Source organism: Myotis brandtii, unplaced genomic scaffold (genome assembly GCF_000412655.1).
Source record: "Myotis brandtii unplaced genomic scaffold, ASM41265v1 scaffold667, whole genome shotgun sequence".
Lineage (NCBI taxonomy): Eukaryota > Metazoa > Chordata > Mammalia > Chiroptera > Vespertilionidae > Myotis > Myotis brandtii.
In genome coordinates this window covers 905,020-911,193 of record NW_005370593.1, presented here as the reverse complement: position 1 = coordinate 911,193, position 6,174 = coordinate 905,020, and the positions used below count along the sequence as shown (strand labels likewise).

The 6,174-nt window shown below is 45.6% G+C and overlaps 1 pseudogene; it reads right to left on the bottom strand.

Moving 5' to 3' along the window:
- Window positions 1-781: 781 nt before the first annotated feature.
- LOC106723859 lies at window positions 782-1,109 on the bottom strand (annotated as a pseudogene).
- Window positions 1,110-6,174: the final 5,065 nt, after the last annotated feature.

Genomic DNA, 6,174 nt, shown 5'->3' with positions numbered 1-6,174 from the left:
CTTTCTCTTTCCTGTCCATGCCGGTGTTTCTCAGTAGTTAGAATGTCAACCTGTGCACTGAAGAGTCATGAGTTCATTTCCTGGTCAAGGGCACATACCTGGGCTGCAGATTCATCCCTGACCCCAGTTGGGGTGCATTCAGGAGGCAACCAATCAATCTCTCTCTCTTTCTCTCTCCCCTCCCTCCCTTCTACTTTCTCTAAAAAAATCAATGGAAAAAAGATCCTCTGGTGAGGATTAGCAACAACAACAAAAATATCTCCTGTCCTGAGCAGTTGTATACTTAGTTAAACTGAATCTACTAAGACAAAGCTCAGACATGTTTTGAAAATTAAGAAACTATTATCCAGAAATTCAGGAAAGATAGCTGGTAACAATCATAGCAGCTCTTTTGTTCTTATTCCAATTCTTTGATGTCTCTGGTAGCTAAGGAGATGTTCTCATTGGAAATGGCTTAAGTACTTGATAAGTTAACATGTTTCTTTTCAGAGCACTTGTCATTGAGGTTGACCACTGTCTACCACTTTGAGAAAGACAATTCTCAGCCTCTTCTCACCACAGCATAACCCCTCTAAGGGATACCCCTCTTTCTGACAATAACAGAGGTGTACTAAATTGGTTCTCAAAGGATTTCTCCCTTTTCTCCTCTCTGGGTAAGATGGGCAGTGTATGTGTTATTTGAAAAAGTTCCTGAGGTGGTTCTGAAATGCCCACCCATTTTCCACTGGGAGTCATAGCTTTCATATCTCCTAATTTGCTCCTTTTATTTTATTTATTTTTATTTTTTTAGCAGGCTTAATTCACTTTATTTTTCTTGTATAAAATTATGTGGTGGCCACAGCGGGAGCCTGGGTCCTCTGCACAGAAACTCTGGTGTGGGTCTTGACAAGATGGTCAGTGAATTCCTGATAGGGAGACTTGGTGAACACACTCTCTTTCCAGAGATCTGGGGTGAGATAGCTGTAGGTCTTAGAGATGGCATCAAAGGTGGCCTTGGCGAAGTTGCCCAGGGTGGCAGTGCAGCCCCTGGCTGAAGTGTAGCAGTCGTCAATACCAGCCATCATCAGCAATTTCTTGGGCACAGGGGCCAAGACAATGCCCGTACCCCTGGGGGCAGGGATGAGGCGCACCGTACAGAGCCACAGCGGCCAGTTACCTTGCAAGGTACGGTGTGGGGCTTGCCAATCTTGTTTCCCCAGTAGCCTCGCCGCACGGGCACTTAATTTAATTTTTTTCTATGAAGCTTATGTTTATTCAGTATCTCCTCTCTTCTGGATAAGAGAAGAATCTCTTCGTTCTTCCCCTCCCCTTATACAGTCATCTCACACATCTTTCTTCTTCTTGTTGTCCAGGGTTTTATTTCAACTGTTACAATAACACAAAAATAGTTATTATTTTTATGGTTAAGGATTAAATATACCATGATTAATTTTTGCCAGTTTGTATTTTTATTGAACTCTATTCTTTATTGCTCAAGTACATTCTTTAGGTTTTTGTTTTCAGTGAGAGTCTATGGGTGGTAAGCTCCCTTAGTCTATTATATCTGAACTAGAGGCCGGGTGCATGAAATTTGTGCATGGGTGGGGTCCTTCGGGGTGACCTGCGGAGATTGGGCTCTAGCTCATGCCCCAGGCCTTCCAACACCAGCTTGCGCCCTCAGCCTCACAGCCCTGCAGCCCCACCTGGCACCCTGCCTTGGCCTGGTGCCGCCCGCTTGCCCTGCCCCCCGCTGCCGCCCCTGGTTACCGTCTGCAGGGTGACTGGCGGGGCGATCAGGGCCCCCACTCATACCTGCCTTGGCTTGGTGCTGCCCACTCACCGGTCCTACCCCCTGCCCCCACTTGCCCCCCGCTGGTCACCATCTGTGGGGCGACTGGCAGGGTGATCGGGTCCCCATTCACACCCGCCTTGGCTTGCCGCTGCCTGCTCACCTGCTCCACCATCCTGCCCTGGTCCCGCTCTCATCAGGGCCCATTGGGGCCCCCAGCGCCTCCACTGCCACCTGCTGCCAGCACCGCATTGCTGACACCCTCCATGTTTTGCACCTCCCCCTGGTGTTCAGCGCATGTCATAGTGAGCAGTCGAACTACTGGTTGGTTGAACTCCCACCTGAGGAGACAATTTGCATATTAGGCTTTTATTATATAGAATAGCTAGGTATAGAATTAACCTATAGAATTTCCTCTCAGTATGTAGAAGATATTACTTTATTTTCTTTTGACATTGATTGTTGCTGATGATACATTTCTTGTCAGTCTACTTGTCATTCCTTCACAGGAATATGTCTTTTTCACCCTAGTAACTTTTATATTGTTCCATAGTTTGCCCACACACTATGTAGATTTGTTTTTATTGATTCACTTTCCCTCAGAGTGCATTTTTAAACTTTGGACACTTAACATTTCTTCAATTCTCAAAAATTACTAGCCACTAACCCTTTGAATAATGCTTCTCTTCCATTAACCCTTTGCTCTTGTGGAATTGATTAGATATGCCTGTGTTGTTTCAGTTTCTCTTAAAAAATATTTTTATTGATTTCAGAGAGGGAGAGAGAGAGAGAGAGAGAGAAACATCAATGATGAGAGAGAATAATTAATTGGCTGCGTCTTGCATGATTGGGGATTGAGCCTGCAACCTGGGCATATGCTCTGATGAGGAATCTAACCTTGACTGCCTGGTTCATAGGTTGACTCTCAACCATTGAGCCACCGTAGCTGGACAGTTGTTTCAGTTTTTCAATGACTCTTATTTCTCCCTTTATCTCTGTGAGGATCCTGAAAATACATAAACACTTTTTGGATTATTCTATTATTCATTGCATTTGCAATGTTGCCTCACTTTTTTTTTTTAGTTATCTGTCTTTATTGAGAGATTCTAACTTTCTCTTTCCCTCTCTTTTCACTCATCCTTCTTTGATGGTGGTCTCTACCTCGATCCCCCAGGAGCCCTGTTTGGAACTAGGTATTACATGGGTGGTGGGAGAGGCCTATTCTGGGTGCTATGGAGTAGGTCACAGGCCTGGTCTCTGCATTCATTCCTGGACGGCCTTGCTCAGGTCCTCGTTCAGGTCAGCTTGACTTCAGACTGTGCCAGTGTCCTTCTCTCTCCCGAGATTTGCAGCCTCCCAGGAGGCTGAACCTCAGGCAGCAGCTGCAGTAGTCCCCTCTTGGGTAGGGTGGGCGGGGGACACTGGTCCAGCCCTGATTTCTCACAGTGAGCCTGGCTCAGGGCACCTGCCATGTGTGGAGCATCTCGAGTCACCATGAATCCCTAAGAGCTGAAATCAATTGGGTACAAGGAGGTCATTATTTGGCTTTAGAGCTCATCTTTAAATATCTCCTTTTCATATTTTGTCTATTACTTTATGTTTAGAGCAGTGGTTAGAGGGGTGTGGCCCAATCCTCTTTTATTAGGAACCAATCCCCCTATTCCTTTTGATTCCTTCATTGGTGACCATACCGCTCAGCCAATTTTTCACACTTCCAATCACTGTTGGATCCCCAGATGCACTCAGAGCAAGAAAGCGTGAATTGTTCTTGATGATTTTCCTCAGAGACAGATAGTGGTGTGAGCCTGATGACAGGAGTGGGTTGGATTTCAGTAGGCTGTGTCAAGTGAGGTTAGGACATGGCTGGCTTGAGTGTGAGTCCTGACATCACGTTCCCTCTACCTTTGCTCCTCCTATCGCTTCTGTCCTCGGCTAGTCTGGCGCAGACTGATGCCCCAGCACACAGCGGAGTGTGAGAATGTTGCCTTTGGTTTGGGCTGGTCCAGATGTGACGCCTGCTGTCATTTCTGACACTCTTCCTTGAGCCTAATTATTTCCAGCCTCTGGACTGTGGAAGGGGGCAGCTCTGTGTGGCTGTGAGTTGCGCACTGTTCCTGAGGACAGGAAGCAGTGGGGACAGAAATCATGCCAGTGTTCCACCCACGCTGTGCACCCACAGGGCTGTGTGAGGGCCCAGAGTGAGGCCCTTCTACACACAAAGATGTGAGTTAGACTGTGGTGGCCAGACAAGGATGCCTCTTTCTAGGTTTCTCATCACCTGTAAACCCCTCTTTTCTTTTTTTTAAAACATAAAACTTTTATTTTTTTAGTTCATTTTTGGAGAGAGAAGAGGGAGAGGGGAGAGAGAGAGAGAGAGAGAGAGAGAGGAGAGAGGAGAGAGAAACATCGATCGGTTGCCTCCTGCATGAACCCCAACCAGGGGTCGAACCCACAACCTGCTTATGAGCCTTGGCTGGAAATCGAACCCACCACCTTTTGGTGTACCAGATGATGCTCCAACCAAGTGAGCCACACCCGTCAGGGCTAGACCGCCTTTTAGTCACCCTTATAGGCAGAGTGCTGCTGAACTCCCTATTGGGAATGCTTTCCTACTGGGTTATGGTGAAGGGAGGGTCAGGGCCAGCTGCTAGGTGGATGTGCCACCTGACTAGCTGCTGGAAGAAGCTCTGGAGACTGGGCTTCTTCCTTCCCTATTTCAGTGTACAGTTGGCAGACAGGGTTCCAACTTACCCTTTTTCTGGCTTAGACCTCAAACATTTTCTGCAACTAGTGATACCCTCAAATTGCCAAGTAGCCAGAGCAGTTTTGGGTCTTTATTCCCTCCAGAGACCAACTTTTTGTGTATAGTGCCACTGACACCTTGGGCCTGGATTGATTCCTGCCCTCATCTCCTAGCGGTATAGCAATTTCTGGCCATAAAACCATTAAAAATTGGCCACAGGGAAGTAGTTGCTGGAAATACAGTCCTTACTACACAGGAAAGTCATGGTAAATATCACCTTTTAGTGCTGCCAAGATACTCAATATAAAGTAATAGCATAGCCTGACTTCTTCTCTAGGGACCCTTCTGTACTAGTGCCTAAGACAGCATAGAAACATGTGGTGTCCAGACCAAATGCATGCTTCCTTTGTTGTTGTTGTTTGACTGGTTTTCAGCAGCCTTGATACTTTTTATATACCCAGAACTTGCCAGGATTCCTTCAGGGAGGTTTAGGAGATGAACAGAAAGAAAGATAGGCTCATTGGTAATAGGAAAAGCAATACTTATAAAAAAGACAGAGGATGCTAGAGAAAGAAAATCAAGGAAAAGAGACTGGGAACAAATCCAATCTGAGGGTTTCACATTGTGGTTGGTAGAAAATTGTTGGAAGTCTCATTCTCAAGCATGTCATGTGCCAGCCACTATACCTGAACCCAATTAGTAGTGACAAGGAAATGAGACTCGGACAATGAGGAGTCTGTGTCACATACAGCCAGGTGTAGGAATGGGGGAGTCAGCCTAACCTAATATTTAGACAATGGAGGCTTTTTTTTTTATTGTCTAAAGTTTTACATATGTCTCCTTTTTCCTCATTGACAACCCACTCTTTGTATCTGGTATTGTGATCCCTCCAACTTTGTTCTTCTTAGGATATGGAGGTTTTTGATGAACTTCTCTTCTAGGAAGTATTTTACTAGGCTAGACAGAGTTTACCAGTGCAGGGGGTGGGAGGGCAGCATTGATGTTTGGAGCAGGAACTTTCTTCCTCATGTGGGAAGCTACTTTCAGTTAGGCAATGAACACATTTAGAAGTCTGGTATTGTGATCCCTCCAACTTTGTTCTTCTTAGGATATGGAGGTTTTTGATGAACTTCTCTTCTAGGAAGTATTTTACTAGGCTAGACAGAGTTTACCAGTGCAGGGGGTGGGAGGGCAGCATTGATGTTTGGAGCAGGAACTTTCTTCCTCATGTGGGAAGCTACTTTCAGTTAGGCAATGAACACATTTAGAAGTCTATATATGCCTTCCATGGTTACTGTAAAGAAAATGTCAACCATGGGCCCTGGAACACAATAGGGCAGTGGTAGATAAAATTCCTAGAGAATTGAATGGCCATGGAATTATCAAATTACCTGTAAAACAGTATGTCAGGTGGCTGTTAACATTCAGATCAAAGAAATCAAAAGTAGAATTTTGAATGTCATTGGTCCCATGGAGGAGATGTAGGTATCACCCATAAGAACTAGGGAGCAGCAAGTGTGTTCTTAATGATTGCAGCCTTCAGGGAGCAGGAAGGGAAGTTTGTAGGTGGATTATAGAGTCTGTAATGGGGATGGAACTTGAGACGCACCAGAAAAACAGGTTTCCTTGAATGTGGCCATTTGGGATGCTGAGAAGCCAGAGT